This window comes from Haemaphysalis longicornis, unplaced genomic scaffold (assembly GCF_048455015.1).
Source record: "Haemaphysalis longicornis isolate Haplotype H1 unplaced genomic scaffold, Haemaphysalis longicornis Haplotype H1 scaffold_7, whole genome shotgun sequence".
Lineage (NCBI taxonomy): Eukaryota > Metazoa > Arthropoda > Arachnida > Ixodida > Ixodidae > Haemaphysalis > Haemaphysalis longicornis.
Window position 1 is genome coordinate 173440528 of NW_027526422.1, and position 21548 is coordinate 173462075.

A 21548-nucleotide genomic window follows, 5' to 3' on the forward strand; every position below is an offset into this window, starting at 1 on the left:
ATGATGGACTGCTCTCATTAGTGCATTTTGTCGGGGCGGGGCCCTACTCCCGACTATTAATCCGGACGGACTCAACGCAAGCCATACATGACATTCGTCGCGTGGCACAAACGACATCCTTCTCAGATGCCTTTCATCGCTTTGCAAAAAGCACGGTACTGCAGATACGCATCGAATGGGTGCCCAGTTCATCTGTGCCTGGCAGTACGGAGGCAGACGTAGCTAGCCGCCCGAGTAACGTCATGTGACCACTAGTACCTCTTCCGGAGGACGATTGCGGGCAGCCGGAACGAGAGAAGGAAAATCTCCGGCGCACCACACGAGCCCTCATACCCTCGTGTGGTTCAAACCTCCCTGGTGACTTAACTCGCCGAGAGGAGGTTGCGCTGCGGAGTCTACGCGTTGGGACGGCTCTTACGCCGCCCGTGACTGCATACTAGCCATCTCAATACCGCGGCCCATACGGATCCGGCTGCCCATTCTGCGCCACTGCCGTTCGGGACGTGAATATGCACCACCTGCTGTGGACCTGCCCGGGATTGCATCAAGTTCGCCGGCGGCACCTTCGTGCAATCGGTCTCTGCCCTCGCCGCCCTCCTGACTTACAACGCTGGGTGCATGCACCATTTCACCGACAACTCCTGAACTTTATACACAAAACTAACTTTGTCACGTTTCTATTATTACATGCATCTATTATGCTGCAGGGCAAATATTGCAATTGAAAAATGTCCCACACAAAAAGAAACATAATCTTAAAGGGCGAAACCTGCAGTTTTTCTGGTCTCGTCACGAGTATATTTGCGAGTTCATTTGCCGCAGTTCCGCTCAGCTCCTACCAACGGTGCTAACACACAACACCAGTAATGGATGTGTGTTTCATTGGAACAGGCGAAAACTCGACACCTCAAGGCACAGGCCTCTGCCCTTGCAGTTCGACCCCACTTCCACCCCCCCGATCTTCATTGGTGCAGAAAAGGATCCAACCACCGCTTCCGTGCGCTCTTCCGCGAAGCGAATGCGAACATATAACTGTAATGTACGGTTTATGCCAGGAGGCATACAATGGCATTTATAAAAAGAGCAGCCTATCTTTGTTGGAGGATTCTACAGCGAACGTACGCAACCACCGAATACGCCACGTACAGCACGAAATGTTCATCCCTGCATTTCCACAGAAATGCAAATTGGCGGAGTTAATAAAATTGATCGCAACGATCGCGTAGATGAAGATCATTAGCCGAACGTAATTTGAGAGAGAACGTGCCCGCTTGGGGTGTTCGAGTGAGCGTCACCTCGGCTCCATTGAAATCGGTCAATTTTAATGACAAATCACCGCCCGGCTACTGCAGCTGACCACCGAGCGTTCTTCATAACGTCACCAGGAACACGAGGATACCATCCACATCCCTGTGAGTCCTGAATTCGCAACAATTTGACACGCATCTCAAGAGGACAGGCGTGCTAAGCCTAACGCCTCGCCGGCGAGGCATCCACGCCGCCGGCTCCTTTGCCGGCAAGCATGGCGTGAGCGCGCACCCCCACCGACGATCCAGTTGCACGCTTGTACACCTCCTTCAAACCCATCTGAGGAAATTATGGAAGCAAGTGACACAGACAACACATTCCCGGCCGCCACGGAAACCGAGGAAGAAATATCCAGCCCTTGGATTGAAGTAGTACGCCACTAGCTTCGACGACATACTCCTCCCGCGTCCAAGCCTGTTTCCGAATCGCCGCTGACACCAGCGCTCCGCCATCGTCCTTCAACGCGTCAACCCAGGCAAGCGCCTATACCCACGGGCGACTTTAAAACAGGCATCCGGCCAAGAAACGGCCTCCAGCTTTCCCATGGAGACCCGATTTCTCTCAGTGAATCAATCGCTCGGTAGATCGGGTTCCCCACTTAAGCACCTTTCCAGCTCCGCGTTGGTGCGGAGCAGAACCTTGTACTGGTCAGCACACCTTCTCTAGCAGCTGCGTGAGCGCTAAAGAGCCTCCAGAAGATTGTGGCCTTCGGCAACAGACACCAAGTATCAGTTTACCCAATCACTCCGGACGATTCTTGCCGTGGCGTCATACACAACATCGCACAAGAAAATCCCGAAGAGTACGTCAAGTCGCTCATTACCGCTCCCGGCTACGAGGTGCTCACAGCTCGTCTCCTCGGAGAGTCGAAAGGCTTCGTCATTGCATTTCGAGGCAAGCTAGTACCGTACTACGTATTTGTCAATCAAGCCATCCTCCGATACTACCCCTATTACGGCACGGTCGCCTTTTGCACCCTCTGTCATCGAACGGGTCGTCGAGCGGACGTTTGCACCTCGCCTCCCGCCACGCCCAAGTGCAAGGCATGCGGTCCCACCCCTCAACGAGCCTCACCACATCTGCACACCGCAGTGCGGGCTTTGTAAAGGCCCACACACAACCGCATCCAAAGACTGCCGAAAGCGGTACCTGCCCACCGTGTACATCACCAAGAAAACTTCAATCAAGTGATCATCGAACGAGTCCTGCCGGCCGCACTCCCCCTGTCTGGACTCGCGGCGGACCGGGGACCTCATCGTTCGATCTCAAGACCGAGCTGGGACCAGGGTCACGGGCCACAAGACGGGTGTTCAGCAACTATGGGAGCGTTCAACCGCCAAGGAACGCCCGCCCATCCTGGCAAGCAATGGAGATACGATGCCAGGGACGCAGCGCAAGTCACCCAGGGACAACGCTCTACAAGCTGCTCAGTCAACACGGGCACCGGTCACAAAGAACCACGCCAGGAAGAGTCCCCCAAGGTGAGCTTGGCAGGGATAGCGTCCTCCAGAGCTGAGGATAACTATAGCGCATTCATAACACTACTGCAAACGGAAAACGGGGCTCTCGGACAGAAGCTCGCAGAACTGCGGCCCTCGTAAACCATAACAACAGACTGTAGGAAGCAGGCGTGCAGTGTCTGCGACTTCCCACATTTATTGAGGCCGCGTAGGCCCGGCCAGAACTAGCGGCCGCCCAGCTGCTGAGTCGACGTTTGATGTGTTCTGTGGGGCGTGGCACTGCCCACGCAGTCCGGGTAAGCCCCGCTGATGATGATCGTGGAATGATGCAGATGATGATAGTGGCGCAGCTAGAAAACGAGGTGCACGCCACTACATGGCTTCTTCCCTAGCTTATGGGCGTGTTAAGATGAATGTGTTAACATATACGATGTAGGGTGCGCAAAAACTCTGTACAGGTATGTACAACACAGGTGATGGGTAACATTTGTCCGATTTCCATGTCTTTAGGCTGTCTTAGTCAATCATTGAGAGCATCCTGCTTGTTGCGGCTCTCTGGGGGCCGAGGCTTGGTGGTAGGCCAGGGAATAGGCGGGGTGAAAACGTGGTTGCGTTGGGCCCCAAGAGGAACCAAAGCTGATGGGTACGCCGTAAGAGTTGGACGTTGTATGCGTCTGAGATTTTCACGCCGCAGAATGAGCGCCAACATAGCCGTCGAGCACGTGCAGGTTGTCGCTGCGACTGCGTTCGGGGCGCATGTCGATGGCACAAGTCTCGCGCAAGTCGCTTGGGGGCCCGACGGTGGCTTGAAAACGGAAGGCTAGTGCAACGTGCGCGCTGTGCATAGTGGCGAGGTCGGCGCTTACTGATCGCTGTTGGACGTCGTCGAAGTGCCTACGTGGAAAAGCGACCGCGAACGCAGTGCTTGCAGCGCTGCCTACGAAGCCTGTGGCGCCGAAGCTGGAGCACCTGGTTGTTTTTCAATTGAAATCTCGAGCCGTCCAAAAGGGCGTCTTCTGCACGTGTGTTGAGATGCTGAGGGGGCTGGGCGTGGCCAGGACTGGTACTTGCTTTGCAACATAGTTCAGTCGATTCTGCCGAGACAGCGGTGTTCTCGATGCACCTAGGTGGGCTGAGGGCCGCCGTGGACGCAGGGACGGCAGGTGTACCGATGACATCGTCCTTGATCTGAGTATCAGGACCACAGGAACTGACACGGGATTACGTTATCAGCGTGCGCGACACGGGACTTTCGCAGCATCAAGTAGGCGCAGAGGACGTGTCTTGCCTGGCAGGAGGCCCTTGCGATAGAGTCCAGACTTCTTTAAACGGCGCTGTTGGGAATGCCTCTGTCTCGACGTCGCTCGAGGAGAAGCGAAATTTTCTGGTACTGTCGCTTGCCGTGGAAGGAGGTGGAATGGCGGGCGGTTGCGGCCAGTGAGCGTCTTCAGTGACGTCGACTGCAACTCTTGTCGGCGGAGGGGCGCCTTCTCGGGATGTGGTCGTGGCGGACAAGGCACGCTGTGGTTGGTTAAAGTCCGCTGTAGTCGGCGGCCGGTCCCGTCGGTAAAGGGCAGTGCCGCGCTGGAGACGGAGACCAAGGTGTCGGCGTGGGTGGGAGCGAACGCCGCTCTGCTGGGTTGCACGGAGGGTACCGTGTGTGGCAGCGTATTATGCGCGAGCCGTGCGGGTACCTCGTGTGCTGCAGGCGGCGGCGAAGCGTGCGCGGACCGTGCCGGTACCTCATCTGCTGCAGGCCTAAGCAGCTCGTCCGTGAGGGCATAGTGAGCGAGCACGGCAGCGCGAAGGTCGTCGTAGGGGGTTATGCTGGGCGGTGATAGGGCGAGGACGCAGCGGAGCTCGAGCGGAAGCATCTCCCAAAGGATGGAGTGCTTGAACGACTGTATTGTGACGTTGTTCAGAGGGAACGCCGCCTCAAGCTTGATAAACCAACCTCGGAGGTTGCGCGGCTGGAACTCCGGTATGGGCGTGTCCCCCCCTGCCGCCATGTCGGTGTGCCGCTGGCCGGGTCACAGGCGCGGAAAGTCCGGGACACCACTTTGTAGGAAGTATGCGTGAAGGGGATGCGGCTTCCCACATTTATTCAGGTCGCGTAGGCCCGGCCAGAACGAGCGGCCGCCCAGCTGCTGAGTCGACGTTCGATGTGTTCTGTGGCGCGTGGCTGTGCTCACCCTGCCCGGGCAAGCCCAGCTGATGATGATCGTGGGATGATGGAGATGATGATAGTGGCGCAGCTAGAAAACGAGGTGCACGCCATTACAAGCCAAATCACCTTCAGTTTTCCCGCGACAACTTTCCTCCGCTATCAAGCGCCCCCAAACTACCCTACCACCAGGCAGTGGTGCAACCCCCTCTTCCCCCAATCCTCCCCTCCACGTCGGGTCAGGCAACGCCAGCAAACCCCACGTCATTCATCACTCTAGATGAGGTGGTGGGTATACCTTCTTTCCTGCAGCACCTGACCTCTTCGCAACAAACGATTACGGAGCAACTCAATCAGACCATGCAAGCCCTCACAGATATGCATGCCAATTTCGAGGAACGACTCACGAGAATTGAAGCGTCTCCCCGTCAGTGCAATTGCGTCACTACCTCCCTTCCTCCACCACCGAGAGATGCTATGGAAGAAGATGGGTCCTCCTAATAAGGATAGACGGAACCACGGCGAAACACTACCTCCCTTCCTCCACCACAGAGAGATGCTATGGAAGAAGATGGGTCCTCCTTATAAGGATAGATGGAACCACGGCGAAACAGTAGTTTGGCAGTGGAACTGCTGTGGTATCCGCGAAAAACGCGCAGAACTTATCCATCATCTTCATCATCATCATCATCACTAGCCTATCTACGCCTATTGCAGGGCAAAGGCCTCTCCCATTATTCTCCAATTACCCCGGTCCTGTGCCAACTGTGACCAATTTATCCCCGCAAACTTCTTGATCTCATCTGCCCATCTAACTTTCTGCCGCCCACTGCAGCGCTTGCCTTCTCTAGGGATCCACTCTGTTACCCTTAATGACCAACGGTTATCTTGCCTTCGCATTACATGCCCTGCCAACGTCCATTTCTTCTTCCTAATCTCTACTAATATGTCCTTAACACGCGTTTGTTCCCTGACCCAGTCCCCTTTTTTCTTGTCCCTTAATGTTACACCTATCATTTTCCGCTCCATTGCCCGCTGAGTCGTTCTCAATTTAAGTTGAACCCTCTTAGTGGGCTTCCTTAGTGGTTGCAGCGATGGCGTAGAGGTAGAGCATCCGCCTCGCGTGCAGAAGGACCGTGGTTCGAATCCCGGTGCCGGACAATTCCCACCGGATTAAAAAAATCCGCGTATTGATGGAATTGCACAAAGGGGCTTGGGGTGCGGCCTGACCCCGGCGACCATTGCCGGCAACGCACTCCCTCACCTGAGCAGGATTGGCCACCCTGGTGTAGTAACGGCCACAACCTCCCATTAATACGCCAATTAACCCACGGCCCTCAGTCCCCAACGGCTGTGAAGCAACTGACCACGGCGGCGGTCAGACCTGCGACGCAGCAGACGGTGCTAAGAACTTATCCAGTATATTACAACTCAAGAAACAGCCCCGCACGTTATCGCCTTACAAGAAACCAACTGACACGCCTCGCTACCGGAATATATAACTTTTCATGCGGATGGCACGCGAGTGGTACACACGCTGGTACCCATGTCAATTACGGCTATACAGCCCCCCTGAACCTAGCAGGAGCCCCAGGCATACTGCCAGAACTACTGCCCGCCAAGGGCTCACAGGCCCCCTTACTCATCTTTCATCTCATTGTATACTGCAGACCCAAACGTTCCCCACAGGCCCTAAATGACACGCTATAGGTCATTTAGGCACAAGTCCGACCCTCAATGACACACGTCCGACACAAGTCCGACCCTCACCACGTAACATGCACCCGGAACACCACAGTGGACGACGTAAGTCTCGCGCGGAGGGCATCCCACGGCAGTACAGTCAAGATGCTGATGAAGTCTTCACAGACGTGGCAGCATACCCCTCCTACGCAGCATTCGCCCTGGCTGTAAGCCCCGCCCAAGGAGGACTGAGTATCACTGCCTCTATTAAAACACGCTCACCAGCTGAAGCTGAAGAGGCGGCAATCGCGCTTTCAATCTCCTCAACCAAGGCTACTACTGTAGCGACGGACCTGTAGTGACGGACAAAAGGCCTGCCGGCACTTCCAGGCCGGAACGGCGCACGCTGCGGCCAGCGCTATGCTAGTCTACCACGCTCCGCAGCGACAGATCCAGATCACATGGACTCCAGCCGATCTGAGAGCGATAGGGAACGAGACGGCCCACGACCTTGCTTGAGAAACGACACCCCGTACGAGGAGTGAAGACGCCGCCTAGGAGAGATCTACTCCCCTGCTGGCATGCACTGTAATGACCCAACATCTACGCCTGGCCCGACGCACCATTCCCCCACCCCACCAACCCCCATTTATCGAGCAGGCCACCCCTACCGTGCCTTGTAAACGAACACCTTTCCCCACCCAAAATGAGTCTGCCACTACTCCGAACAAATTACGTCCCCTAGCTGCCCCTTCTGTTGAGCAGACTCTGCACCCTGTTCCACATGGTTGGCGGATGCTCCTCCCCAAACCGAATCCATAAACCTCTCCCGAGCTCTGGAGGCGCGCCCTCTCCAGCTCATGCCTGTCCGACCAGCTTCGGCTGGTGCATCGGGCTTTAGCGACAGGCAAAGCATATGTGGCCCTGGACTGAGGACAGCGCCTCCTGAAGACGCCATACGAATTTGCTGCACAATAAAGATGTTTATCCTGCTCCTCGAACGTAATTTACAAAAACAAAAATACAGAATGTAGAAAAAAAGAAAAATGGAAGTCATAGTAGCAAATTCAAATGTAAAAATATTTTTCCTCCTCCACGAAACAAAGACATAAGTAAAGTAAGTAGCAAAAATAATGACAAAAACGTCAGTAAAAAATGCCGCGAATAGACAAAGCTTGCACGCCCCGCGTTTTAACAGAAACGCGTAATTATGGGAGTCAACGATTTTATTCTTATAATAGGGCGAATTGGGGCAACTGATCGAACGGAATCCTAGAAACAAAAATACGATACCTTGAAATAAATCTACGGGTTCAAACATAAGAGTCCCATACATCTCCGGCGAAAAGAGAATTAAAACGAATAAAAGCCCTGACAAACATTTACGGCGGAAACACGGCTAACAAAACCACGAAAACTGACAAAGTGTAACGCCCTGCGTTTGCGCAATAAACACGTTAATTAATCCAGATAACAAAGTGAATTGACATAATTGGTCGCACGGAATCTCAAAAGAACCAAAAATAGAAAGTACATTATAAAGGCTAGCTTACAAAATAAAATAATACGCATTTATACACCTCCTCCAAAAAACGATTACTAAAATAAAAAAAAGCGATGAACTGCAGAAACCCGTGCAAAAATATCGAGAAAACGACCAACCGTGTAAACGCTTGCCTTTGCATAGGTGTACATGTATATAATTGGCACTATAACATATTTAATACCTTTAATATAGCGCAACTGGAACGGAACTCTATAACAGAAAAGAAAACAAAAATAAAGCATAACTATTTTTAAAAGTGATCTTACAGAACAAAAAAAAACAGCGGAGTCAGCACACTTAATCGTTAAATTGTTTTGAGACCACTAATCGAGCAGAGCCCTCCGCGCGCACAGGTAAGAGCAAAAAGCATCCCAACTGCAAACACAGACAAATAAGTTGCGCATCACGCGATAATTATGCAGCTTCATATGGTGGGATGTATTGTGTAGTTTTTACAGACCATGATTAGCTTTTTGTAAGTGCCACGCATATGTGCTATATTAGTTCACAAAACACTTACTAAAACCTCGCAAATACTCACTGGCAATGTATTGCAATACACGGCGGTATCTGAATGTACCACGGTTGGTTTGTATCAGACTTGCATGCTTATAATTTTGTAAGCCTGCCGTCAAAAGTAGCGGCAAGAAATCTATCGTGATTATGTATGCCAATCAGAAAGCATCTTAATATTGTATTCATGCGGCAGATGCTTATGCAAGTCACCACTCTTGTAGAAAATATTTAGTGAGGACGTGAGGGTATTTTCAGGGGCACCACGTGTAAATACACATCGACAAATCTGAAAAATACGGACTGGAAACCGCGGCAGAGAGCGCCAGAAGGAGAACCCACTGCGCTTCATTGGGGTGATTGCTGCTTACTCTTTGCTTACACGCCTCATATTATCAAGTTAACCATAACTAAGTTTGTGGTTATTGTTTTGTACCTGTCATTTTAAAGCTGGAAGAGCGACTTAATTTGACTGCAAGCTGCGAAAGCACGCATTTTCTGGCTTCCGGCAAGCTGCAGCGAAATATTTGATGCATAGGTGGCGAGCACCTCGGTGCGGTGAAAGACGCCGACGCGCCCCCTTTTCAACTTACGCTCTCTCCGGGCGATTGCGACGTCCGGAGCAAAAGGCGCGCGGGGTGATCTCGGAGGCCATGTCCCACTATCTCTCTCAATCTCACCGTTCCTCCCAGAGGTGGCGACACTATTCTTACTTGAGCCTTTCGCAGCGAGCTCAGTCAGTTGATGCTTTCCTCGGCAGCATTTCGAAATAGTACCCTTTGTCGTGTAACAGCTGATCGGACGTGTTCGAGAATAGGTAGTTGTATTCCGGAAGAAGTTGTGGTGTTATCGCCGCCTGCGTGGCCAGTTCACCAAGCGGACATCTGATGCTGACCTTAGCAATCGGCAGGCACACGTTTCTTGTTGCTACGACCTGTTTCACCCAAACGCTCCGTTTCGTCAACTGCTCCGGTTCAACTACTAAGGGCGGATCATGTCTTACATCGCCACAGAGTCGGGAAGAACTCGGTATTTTTTATCCTTGATGACGATCTCACGTGCGTACGGCTCCAGAAACTGCCGGCTGTCCTCACTCGGGTATAAGCACATGAAAGACAAACGTTCCCTTTTTGCAGCTCGCAGTGAAATGCCCTCTCATCGGAGCTGTAACAGAGAGCTTATTTGCGCGGCGCGAAAGCTTTCTTTCGGCGCTGCTCAACTGCGTCTACTCTCGTTACATTGCCGATTTTCTCACGCAAAGACAGGCGATCCTAAAAGCAGGCGATGTGAAATCTGACCCAATCACCCGAGGAGATCGCGGCACTCCTCAAGGTTCTGTTCTTTCATCTTTGCTTTTTAATATCGCTCTCCTAGACCTTCCTCGTCAGCTTAAAGCCATTCCCCGTGTTCATCACGCATTGCATGCGGATGACATTACCACTTGGACTGACACGGGTTCTTTAGGTGAAATTCAAGATACCCTTCAAAAAGCCACTGACACTGTAAACCAGTATGCCTCATCAATTGGCCTTCGGTGTTCCCCTCAAAAATCTGACCTCATCATTGTACGGAAAAGCCCCCCTGCATTCAATAAAGAATCAGTTCAAATTACCCTCGATGGTCAGCTTATACATCCCAGACCTTCACTCAAGATACTTCGTGTTACAATCCAGGCCAATACACGGAACGATCACACATTATTGAAGCTCACCACAGTATTTACTCAACTTACCCACATGCTTCGCCGAATCTCCAATCGACATCGCGGCATGAAGGAGGAAGACCTCCGCCTTATCCGCGCCTTCCTCTTATCACGGGTCATCTACATCGCCCCCTACCTAACTCTCAGCAAAACTGACACGGAAGCCATTGATCGCCTCATCCGCAAAGCTATAAAGAAAGCTCTTAATCTTCCTATGTCTACCGCGACAACTAAACTGCTCCAATTAGGAATTCACAACTCTGTCACGGAACTCATCGAAGGGCATCTTTTCAGTCAACGACTCCGCCTAACTCAAACACCAACAGGACTGGCACTTTTACAGGACCTCAAAATGTCAACTCCGCAGACCACGGACAGAAAACCTCTTCCCCATAATTGGCGTCAATCCATTCCGGTCCGCCCTCGTCCCAAAAATATGCATCCCACTTTGCACTCCGGTCGTCGACACGCCCGTAGCCAAGCCCAAGAACAAACCTACGGAAGCAATCCTAATGTTTTGTACACAGATGCCAGCCCTTACTCCAATCCGTCCCATCACTTAGCCATAGCAACCACTAAGGACAAGATCATCACCTGCGCCTAAATCAAGACCCCATCTATCTGGGCCGCAGAAGAATTCGCTGTGGCCCTCGCCATCACTCAAACACCCGCAACGATTCTAATTACAGTCTGTCGCAGCTTTTTATCAGGTTACGTGGCCTCAACTACGTGGAACCTCCTGGCTCAACACGCCCGCAACAGGAAGATCGACATTGTGTGGACCCCGGGACACTCCTCACTAACGGGCAATAATTTTGCCCATAGACAAGCCTGCGAACTCTCCTCCCAGGCCTCTGAGGAAACACCAAGTCTCGTTCCCCTGCTCACATTTCAAGACATCACCCAACATTACCGCACATCAAGACAACTTTTTCCCCCTCCTCACCCACAGCTTACTAAAACAGAAGAAGTAATACTCCGGAGGCTTCAAACAAACACCTTTCCTCACCCAACTTGGCTACATCGGATGTACCCCACCCAATACCCTGCCACATGTAAATTCTGCCCTAACCCATGTACCCTCATACACATGATCTTGGGGTGCGCATACAACCCAGCCCTCCTACCTTTACACACTTCCCTTCCCCTCCCTGAGCTGTGGGAGAGCTTGACGACCAGCGCCGGCTTGGATGCACAACCACTCCTGGTGTCCAGGGCTGAGACAGCAAGGTCGTCCCATGGTCTCCTGGACTGAGGAGCCACTCCCACATCACCAAGCTCACAATAAAGTTTTTCCTCCTGCTCCTCCTCCTCGTTACATTTATTCTGCCCATTTTATTATCCGAGAAAATGAGTTTGATAGGTCCATCATCATTTTGGGGAGCTCTGCCTTTCGGACCTGACTTATTAGCCGTCTGCTTGCTATCTTTCTCGCCCTCTGTCGGCCCCTGCGAACCTCGACGTTCGACGAACTCTTCAGCTAGCTAATCTGCTTGATGCGCAGTATTCACTACTCGCCTGTCTTGCACCAAGAGTCTCAGGTTTTCTTGTAGGCGGCGGTAACACTATCGAGACCAAAGCACTCAACTACATTACCATGCTCTCCGAAAGCCTTCTCCTCTTTGAGAACTCCTGCGTGTTATCCCTGAGGTTATAGGTGAACTCGCAGTATGCCTCCCCTTAGCAGTCTCGGCTTCACGGATCTTCTGGTGAAACGCCTCTGCCGACAGCCTGCTCCTATGCAGGAGGCTCCACTTCACTTTCTCGTAGTCCTCCACCTCCCCGTTTGGCAGGCCATCACGTCGGCTGCCTCACCTGGCAAAAGCGTGAGCAGCTTTTGCAGCCATGTGCTTCGGCTAAACTGCGCCTTCTCACGCGTACGCTCGAAATTGACCAAAAAAGACCGATGTCTTCCTCTGCCTTGTAGGGTCGTATTAGGTCACTCATTGGCGACGTTGGGCACTCAGTCGCCGCAGACTGCACGCTCCTGTCACTCTCACGCCTAGATCGAGAGGCCTCGATCTCTAGACGCTGCATTTCCAGCCCATGTTGTCGCTTCTCTCGCTCGGGTTCGTGCTCACGTTAGTGATCTTGTTTGTTCTCCTCGCGTTCCTGTTTCTGCATCGCGAGTTCCTGTTCTCATTCCTGTTTCTGTCTCTCGAGCTTCGGTACTCGCTTTATTTCCTCTCGTTCCTGTTTCTGCCTCTTGAGCTCCTGCCGCTGGCCTCTGTCTCTGCCTCTGCAGCCTGACGTTCAGAGGTCTCCCTGCCATTTATCAGCTCCATGCATTCCGACCACTCGCCATCGTCAGCCCCAACAGCTTGTATAGTCTGTATTAGCTATGGCTTTCTCAGCGCGTTCGAAACATGCAAGTTCAATTATTTTGCAAGGTTCAACAACTGCGGCTTTTAGCGCCAATAAATTCATGGCTGATCAAGAGTACTGATTTCACAATGCAATAAGACTGCTTGGCGGGAATAAGCCACGCGACAACACACGCCTTACCAGCTATCCTGAGAAGCCTGGTAAAACTCAGTGGAGGGAGGTCCGGCACTCGCCGTTTACCGCCGTGAATTCCGCGAAGTCAAAAGTCGCCTTGCCGTTCGTAGGGTTGGATCTCGCAGCGCTGACTCCAGTTACGAAGGTGTCATGCGACCTCTGCCAACCAGTTGTTGTAGTCGGGCAGGCGTCCCTGAGCCGAGGTCCATCGCCTTCGCCGTGCGAGTGGTAGCGTGGTGGTGAGCGGCGAGCATGTGTTGTTGCCTTGCAGATGACGACAAGAATCCCAAGGCAAACTTAGCTGGTTTGCTGCATGACGACAGAAGAGCCGAAGCAAGACAAGAACAATGCCCTTCCAGGCGAGGTTACAGTGGAGGAGTCAAGCAGAGTGACAGCATCGATTGGCTGCTCCAACAGGAATACACGTCGGCGTTTGGAGCTCGTTTTTTTACCGAAAGTGCTAATCGTCACACAAGCCTTCCCCCAGCTTTCTGCACACGGCGAGACATAGTACAGACACACACAACGCTCTTTCTAGAGTTCCGTAGGGGGTGGTACTAGCGACGCATGCTAAGTCGGAGAGAGGGGAAAGAGGAGGTCTCAGCAACAGCGTCCGCGTCCTTCGGACAAGTATCTGCATGCCTCGTATGCCGCCGCCGAATTTTGAATCACGCTTTTGCCAGTCATGTTACGGCTTCTTGGGATCTGTTGGCTGTCGGTGCAAGCTTGACTCATCGACAAAGCGGCGCATGTCGTAGTGGTGGCTCCGCCACAAAGCCCCAAAAAAGCAACACGGAGCCTGTACCACAGCAGTACGCTGATTCACAGCACCCTAAAAAATGCAGAGGTTCTCTATTTTCTCCCTCTACTACGCAAACTGCAACTCACCTAGAACACACACCATCGGTTGGCGCGAGCATGACACCATCATTTATCTATTATTTGTTAATACTGCGATCTTTCTGCACGATCTTAGGAGAGTGCTAGAAATATAATGTACGAAAGTCACCTTCGCGGCAAAACACACACAAACATGCACAACATTCACAAAAAAAAGGAAACCATGCCCCACACTCCCTTCCTTCTCGGACATGGTATACGTTGATGCTGCAGAACAGCATCTCCGACACACCTTCGTCATAGAAGCAGTGAACCACATGCCAACCCCATCTACATCAACCACCATCCGCTCTGTCCATCCCCACGGGGCGGAAAAAGCAGCAGTCGCCCTGGCCACCACCATCCACCCAACCCCTAGCCTCAAATTAAGAAATTCGCAATATGTCGTTAAACATTTTTGCCCTCGCCAACAAAATTCTCTTCTCGCAACCCCTCCTCTCGCACCATCTCTCTTTTGTGGACTGCTGTCCATATTGTACTTGTTGTCATGAAGAAGGGACACGAGGCGGCCCGGGCTTTGATACTGCGGACCCCTCAACCGACCCTAGTCTCCGCTTTCCAACCCCGCGTCACCTAGAGCCTTTAGTCATCTTCCATGATATCACCTTCCATCACAGGCTTTCACGCACCATCGTACCATCCCCTGACCCTCATTATCCCCCGTAAAATCAGCACTCTGGAGACAAATTTAAACGCACTGCCACCCCACTCGAGCCATCATCACCCACATATCATCATCATCATCATCATGATCATCATCATAAGCCTGCGTATGTCCACTGCTAGACGAAAGCCTCGCTCAAAGATCTCCAGCCACATATCACCTCCCTAGTTTCCACCCAGCTTGCCGACACTTCGGGGACTACCCAGATACCCCCACGACATCTGGTACTGCCACACCCTGCTTCTTTTCTCCCTAACCCCCCTATTCCTGGCTGCCTACCGTAGCGCTGTCGGACGCCCATTCCCAGTGCGCCGTTTCGACAGGACTCGGGACCCCAGAGCTGGCCCTCTGCGGCTCAACAAAATCTAGGCCAAATCAGCAATAAAACGTTTCTCTCTCTCTCTCCAACTTTACCTGGTGAACAGGGGATGTACAGCAAGAACATCGAGGAAATCCCGGATTGAGGAACTCCTCCATCGGGCGGGTGCCCTAAAAGTAGCCTCTATTGAATAAAACTTTTATTCACTATTCACGCTATTGAGGCGATAAACTGTTTGACTGCCAATTAGGTTTTTCGGTAGAAATCCTGGGCGTTTGGTGGTAGGCACAAAAGTGTTTTATTCCGGGATACATCAACATTTCCGTGACGTCACATTCGTCATGGAAATGACGCTAGTACAACGAAGCAAGCGGCGTGTAAAGGGTGCACCCAGGCACACAGGGTCTTCTTTCGCGGAAGCAACCTTTGGTACTATAGAGTACGTCATACGTAAGGTTGTTCGTTTTAGGGTTTTGTATTTTAACAAGAAAGTCGGGAAACACCAAGATTTCACTGACGCCGTATTCGTCACGGAAATGACGGCAGTACACGTTTACCGAAGCGACCCGCCAACAAGACGTCGCTCTGCAAGCACACCCACAAGACAGCCGCCGACCCAGAAATCATGCTCAGCTGCAGATTTCCTTGCACATTTCACTTTCGCGTTTTACCAATTTCTATGACGCAGGAGTCAACCACAGTTTTTTTCCGTGCTTTTTTGGTTTGGCCTCCATTCTTTGAAGTGGGTTATGATATGCGTATTTTAAAGTCCTAGTTTTCTTTTCGTAAAATTGTCAATTTTTATTATTGGGAGTAATTGAAATTCTGTTTGATCAATTACCTGCATTGCTGCTGTTATAACGGGTAAGTATGTTGTTTGCGCCAATTATAAATTTCTGTGGAAATGCACGAGAGTACTCTATTAGCTCATTCTGACTATTTTTTCATTTTTATTTGAAAGGTTCTTTTCTACCCTTTTCAAGCTTAGCCTTAGTTTTTTTAGATTTGTATAAAAGGAAAACCTTTTATTTCGTCAACTCATAGTTACAAAACTTCATTCGTCCGCTTTATATTTGAAGCACCTCTGCTGAAGAAATTGCCATAGCTTTCGACGCTACCTGGCTCCAAATACAATACTATTATTACAGATTCTCAGCCAGCCTGCCTTAATATTCTATTCGGACGCATCTCAATTCCCATTTTACAGACACTCCCATCACTCAACCCCCTCTCCGACATCTACATCGTCTGGAGCCCTGGTCCCTCATTCCTCGAGCCTAATGAGACAGCTCACGCCGCAGCCCGCGCATCTCCACACAAGACATTTCCCTCAGGGCTCTAATCCATGGCCTACCGTCCTCTACCATCCTGAACAAGCAAACAATATGCAAAGGAGAGGAAAGAGTTTACTCTCGAGCAACGTTACTATACGGCTGGAATACAATGCTGAAGAGACGCGGATGTATAGCCCAAGGTTATCTGTAAGCGAGCATTCCGAGTTACATAAAGCCCCCACGACATCCTCCGCCATTTTCGCAACATTCCCACTTACCTAAAAGTACACACATACAACTAATTGTTAGCTTTTAAAAACACCCCATCGCTCACGCCAATTTGAAACTGATCCCCAAAGCAGTAGAAAAGCCGGCTGAACAGCTCCCGTGACGCTGGCCAGATTGCCACGGTTCCTCGTGCAAGGGCTGCAGCAAAGGTACCCAGACTTAGCCGAACACAGCCGGCCAAAAGACGCCCCAGAGTCCAGTTTTCTCGATAAAACGTTATTTCTCTATGATTTGTATTTATTGGATTATTTTTGTTTTCCAAAGTTTCATTCAGCCAGTTATTTCCATGCAGGCTATTAAAAATATAACTACTTTACTTCCTCCAATTATACTTTTGTGAGAATTCCGGGCGCTACACGATTTTTCTTTCATTTCTGCTATTTTTATTCAGACTTCGAGTTTTGTAAGCGGTATATTCGATGAATACTCGTTTTCACACTTTACTTTCCTGAATGTTTCATTTTTTATATTTGTTGTATTTTCGAATTTTTCAAAATTGCGGTTTTTCTGTATACTTTGTTAATTCCTATTTCAAATTCTATTTGAATGGCTCTTTTAGCTTAGTCCTACTTTTTTTGGGTGATGTACGAGATGCGTCTAAGAACATGAAAAGTAGCCCTTATAAACGACACACACACACACACACTAAAAACGACGCGGGCAGGCTCTACACTGCGAAGTGTTTAATAGCAAGAAAATAGCATGGTATCCTTATACCATTATCTGGACATACACAATGAAAACCGGGTGTACATGCCTACATGCGCCAATGAAACAATTGGTCTAAAAAGTGCATCTTAGCGTTGAACAATACCACTAAAGTTTTATTAACTCATTCGCTACACTTCAATCTTAAGTGATAGGCTTTCAAAAGTTCCCTCGTCTTCTCTTGCCTTTACCCCTACCACATCGTCAAAATTTCTCTAATAGATTTCGTAGCTTTCTGTAGCTTTCCTATCTTGCTTTCTGGCGTCTATCCGTATCCCCTTTTTTGTCTGTCATTCCTGTGCGTTACTTCCGATGTTTTTAGACCCTAACCAACACGTCCAGAAAGACGTTCTGATAAGGTGTCTGATTGGATTGCCTCAGTTCATTTTCGCAACCTTTTTTTTATGTTATATGTTATTTTTTAGTATTTTAAAATACTGTTCTTCCAATTATCTCCATTTACGATATTTTGACAAATTATGTTTATTTCCGCTAAATCTGCAGTTCTGTGAAAATGCAAGGCATTGCACGATTAGATGTTTTTTTTTATTTTTATTCGCAGTAATATAAGTAGGATTCTCGGAATTTTCTATCCCTTGGAGGCTTAAAATTTGACGGCAAAACATTAAGCTTTGAAACAAAGAAATTCTGTCTTGGCTGGTTAAAATCTTGCGTGCCTGCTATGGAGGTCCTATTATCAGTGTCTTCGATGTCCATTCAGACGTAATTTCATAGGCTAACTCGTTTCACCGATGTACTGCTTGTGACAGAATGAAAGTTCCAGCATATACAAAATGTAGAAGACTTGGTGGTGAAATTTGCATTAGCCTAATGAACGCATGGTCTGGCAGTGCTATTAACAATGCAGTCCGTCTGCAGATGTCTGCCAGTCTCGCATTCTAGATGGAGGCAGGGGCTGGTTGCTGTGAAGCACCAAAGTGTGCAAGCAATAAATTATCCTTTAGGTTTTTATTTTCTGCTAGGTGACTCTTGGGGCTCTCAAAACGTCTAGTTAAGTCGGCGATTACTGGCTAAAATTTGGGTGGTATCTCTGCAGTGCTCAAGCAACAGCTTCGAAACGAAAGCGCCAGGCCACCAGCCATAATTAGTAAGTTCTCAAACGTGCTCCCTAACGAAACATCCTGCGGGGTCGCGTCTCAGTAAGCACATCCGCGTTTACCCTCCACTATTTCGCTCATTTCGACTAACCGTTGACCCACTGGGCATTCTTGTTGCCAGCCCCTCTCCTGGCTAGCTTGGCTGTACTGCTAGAGGATCTCTTGGGTATTAAGTGGGATGTCATAAAGTTCTGCGAGGTTAGAACAACGGGAGATGCCTTGATGGAGCTGAATAGCGGCGATATTTTGTGCTACAGATAATTCCAAGAGGAGAAAGAAACATAAAAAATACGCCTTGGCATTCGTAATTCATAAACAAATAGCAGGGAGGTGTAAGAATTTTTCAGCATTTACGTACGAGTCGCTGCGGTTGAGATCAAGCTAAACAAGGGATACAGGCTAAAAATTCTACAGGCCTATGCGCCAACAACTAACCACGATGACTAAGCCGTAGACATTTCATACGAGTACGTAGAATCAGCAGTGAAGAAGGGAACAACACAGTTCACGATTGTGATGGGAAACTTTAACACAGATGTCAGTCAGAAATAAGTTAGAGATAGCTCAGTGGGAAACCTTGAAATAGATAATCAAATAGACAATCCCTCAGGAAGTAAGCACTTATTTAATGTGCTTATTTATCCTATTTGCGACTCCACCAGCGAAATTCCTGCTGTCATGCCATTCGTAGAAAGTTTCAGTTGTTCCATATTGTTTTTTTATATAACTACCATCGCGGTAAGGTTTCTCCAGCGAGTTATTAGGCTCTAGATCTTTCAATTAAGCTAGGTGTTGTAGCGCCTTGATCCCCCCTTTTTACGCGCTTCTAGGCAACAGCGGCCACCTGAGTTCGAGCAGGTGCTACATGTCGTCTCTGTATAAATAGCTTAGCAACTGGTACCTAATTTGTGTTGCTATACAGAGATCCAGGAATATCAGCCTATTTACAGCTTGCTACTCTGGGTTTGTAGATGAACATGGTTTATCTAGGCCGAATTATGCCGAAAGATGAAAAAATGAATGCGATACGGAAGATGAAAAGCACACAGAAAGTATGGTGACTATTATAATTGTAACACACATTCGCACCACTTCATGCATATAAGAGTAGCTTGAGGGTGATAATTACAAAATATGAAAAGGAATGTTTCGTTAAACTATGTTTTAAAAGCGTGACAGGACACTTCGCTCACTCCTGGTAGTATAGAAATAAAAAAAACGGGGCATTGCGAACGCATTAGGATGGTAGCAATAGAGGGACGCAATCGCACCAATATAACTGTTGGCTTTCCCTGCAGTCACTCCTGCGATAGACTTGCAAGCGGCTGCTTGAGCGGAAGGTGTGAAACGTGGTCGCGAACGTAAGTATGCCTCTTATGAAGCAGCACGAGAAAAAAAATGCCGCACGGCTGGCTACAATGCAGGCGTTTGCTGCAGCTGAACCCACCACCTGCTGGCATTGCAGCAGTCATTATCACGCTTAGATTATATTAACGCAGCCAAAAAAACATATAACCGCAGACCTAGAATTTGATATACAAAATCTATTACTCTAGAATAAAACACAAGTATTTTTATTGCCAGACATATCGAAAATGCCCCTCTGAGTTTCTAGCGAAATTGAAGCTTCGAAATGACTATATATTTAAAGAAAGGGCATGATTCACAGTATGTTTTATGAAAGAGCAGCACAGGACTCTGCAGAAGTTAACCAGTACCTACCAAGCTCACCAGTACCTTCTACTAGTTTTGAAGAGTAATAGGTGTGTCAGAAATATGCCAACTTTGTTATTTTGACTGAGTCAGACCGGATCTCGTTACAAAATAAAAACCAAAAATACACTTACTCTTCTTGCGCGCTGGCTAAAATGAGGCCAAAGAGCACTAGGAGAGCCAATGTGTTCATTTTTAGAGGAATTTTTGCACTTGTGCGTCGATTCCCAACGCCTATGCGTTATTTCTACAAAAACTCGTCAATGCTTTACATATACATCTGTCACTCCAATGCCAAGGTGTAAATCAACAACGCTTTTTATGCTGGAGAACAATAACCCAAACTTTTTATGACGAAGTTCGGCCACAGTTTCGATCTATTTTTATCGAGCGATATTTCAACAAAAAGGGGCTTTCTTTAATGACCTTCAAAAATGAACTCTGCAACACGTGAAAAGTATGCCTGCATACATTAGGAGCGTTTGCTTTGCAAAAAATTCTCAACCGTTAAATTGCGGAAAAATGTACGATACTGAACATTCAATTACTGGTACGGTACAAAATTGTCCGCGAAAACCCTAGTACTGGGCGATGAAGGTGACAATATTACACGCAGAGCAGTTTAGGGGCTCCGCTTGTAGCCGTAGCTCGTTCGCTTTCACGCTATTCAGCCACCGCACTCACGCGGCGTAGCGCCGTAACGGAGCCAAACAGAACCCCGCGGACTCACGCACCCAAACACCGGCTTCAAAAAGATACGCGCTTCTCCCTCGATTCAGTCTTCGGGCCGAGAGTTAACGGCATACTTGAACAAGTGGTTTATAGAGTCATAAGCACTCGAAACTACTTAACCGCGGGAATTTGTCATACATGTCCCCATCATTTAGCGCAAAGAAAATTCAGGCACATTTGAAGCAAAATCTGTGTAATTAACCGGCATCCCCCGTGCCGTGACCATTCAGTTAGGAACGCTCGTTGGGTTGCTGTTTACGATAGTAAGCGAAGGAAGTGGCCGCGGAAGACAAGAACGACACGTTCAAAACTGCGTAGTATGGCTGCAGCATGTGCGAGATAAAAGCAAGCAGAAAAAGAGCAGAACTCCCGCTGGGGCTGTTCCAGGCAGAAGGCGCGCTAGCACTGCGAAGGCGGGAAATTTTAATTGCATAAGAAAAAATATCTGTTCAATTCATCAAGAGAGGATTGCGACACTAAGGGAAAGAGCGTGAGGGTGGTAGAAATGAACGAGTAACTGCCTTACAACCCCGCTGACAAATTAATCACTGATCTGCACTTCCACCCTCTTTTACGTCGAGTGGAATTGCTTTAATTTTCGTTCTATAAATAAAAAGGAGCGATGGTTTCAACCTGTACCCATACCGTGCGCCAACTGGTAAATTAGCTGCCATTATTGTTTGCGTACTGGTTTTCTACGAAATGAAGTCATTTTTTTAAATATCTCGTATTCCTGCTTTTATGAAGGTAGAGTTTGTGAGTATTAAGCCACACTGTAAAAAAAATCCGTAATTTTACGCACAAATTACGGACCAGATGGCCGTAAAAAAACAGAGCAGTGTTCCGTTTGATGCAGAACAAAGAAAATACCCGTTATTTTAAATGGAAGTGCGCTCCGTCCCTCAGTATACGGATGCTCTCTCCGTTACACGTCAAACGGAATCTTTTTCTGCTTTG

At 49.2% G+C, this 21548-nt stretch overlaps 1 long non-coding RNA gene across 1 annotated transcript in view; it reads right to left on the minus strand.

Annotated features, from left to right (window-relative positions):
* Positions 1-20115, minus strand: part of LOC144145538 (uncharacterized) — a 55384-nt gene extending 35269 nt beyond the window's left edge. The window contains exon 1 of the long non-coding RNA XR_013317519.1: positions 19994-20115. This is a non-coding gene — a long non-coding RNA (uncharacterized LOC144145538). The remainder of the gene's footprint in view (positions 1-19993) is intronic.
* Between the last annotated feature and the right edge of the window lie 1433 nt (positions 20116-21548).